This window comes from Solanum tuberosum, unplaced genomic scaffold, assembly GCF_000226075.1.
Source record: "Solanum tuberosum cultivar DM 1-3 516 R44 unplaced genomic scaffold, SolTub_3.0 scf00777, whole genome shotgun sequence".
In the NCBI taxonomy this organism is placed as follows: Eukaryota; Viridiplantae; Streptophyta; class Magnoliopsida; order Solanales; family Solanaceae; genus Solanum; species Solanum tuberosum.
In genome coordinates, this window is record NW_006239688.1 from 91779 (window position 1) to 92861 (window position 1083).

Sequence of the window (1083 nt, forward strand, 5' to 3'; positions counted from 1 at the left end):
GGGCACTTAGCCACAAAATCTGCTATATCTCTTTTCATACCATTCCACCAATAGACTCCCCACATATCGCGGTACATCTTAGTGGCGCCTGGGTGGATAGAATATCTAGAGTTGCCCCCCCTATGGAAGAATATGTTGTCTCAACTCGCCCACATTAGGAACACATAATCGACCCTGGTAGCGAAGCACACCATCTCCCCCTTGGGAGATAAACCTCAACTCTCTGTTGATGGACTGCACCCTTGAGTTCAAGTAATATCGGATCGCTGTCTTGCTTTTTCTTAACTTTCACTACCAAAGAAGATTCTGATCTATTCTGGACTATCACACCACCATCTGATGTGTTAGTAAGACTAATTCCTAAGAGAGTAAGACGATGAACACCTTTTTCTACTTCCTTCTTTTTTTTCCTCAATATGTGCTACACCACCCTCTAGATTCACCTCTTTCTGGCCTTAAGGTAAGAGATAATCAACATATAGGTACTGAGCTACTACCCTTCTATTCTAAGACTGGCTCATTTGGAAATTGGAACTAAACAACACGAATTCTACAATCGACTGAGGCATGACAGAACTGAAACCAATCCATGCCTAGAATGACATCAAAGTCTACCATTTCTAATTCTACAAGATCTGCTGAGGTGACTTTTCTGAGAGACTGTGACAAGGCAATTTTTGTATACCTGTCTAGTTATAACTAGGTCACCAACTAGGGTAGAAACTAAGAAGGGTTTTGAAGGAGTTTCTAGACTAACTCCTAAGATTACTGCTATAAAGAGAGTTACAAAGGTAAGAGTGGCCCTTGGATCTAACACTACAAAATATCTAAAGAAGGACTCGAAACGTACCAGTGATCACATCAAGAGAATCTTCTTGGTCTTGGGGAGCCTGAAGAGCATAGAGCTTGTTTTGGCGCTGTCCGCCACCTGTACCAAAAGAGTTACCCTGCTGAGTTGGGTGACCTTTCGGTACTGTTGGAGCTGTAGACTGAGCCCTAGTATTGTTACCTTCTTGCCCTTTCCTGGCAGAAGGGCAATTCTTCATCCTATGACCAGACTGGCCACACCCAAAACATCCTTCC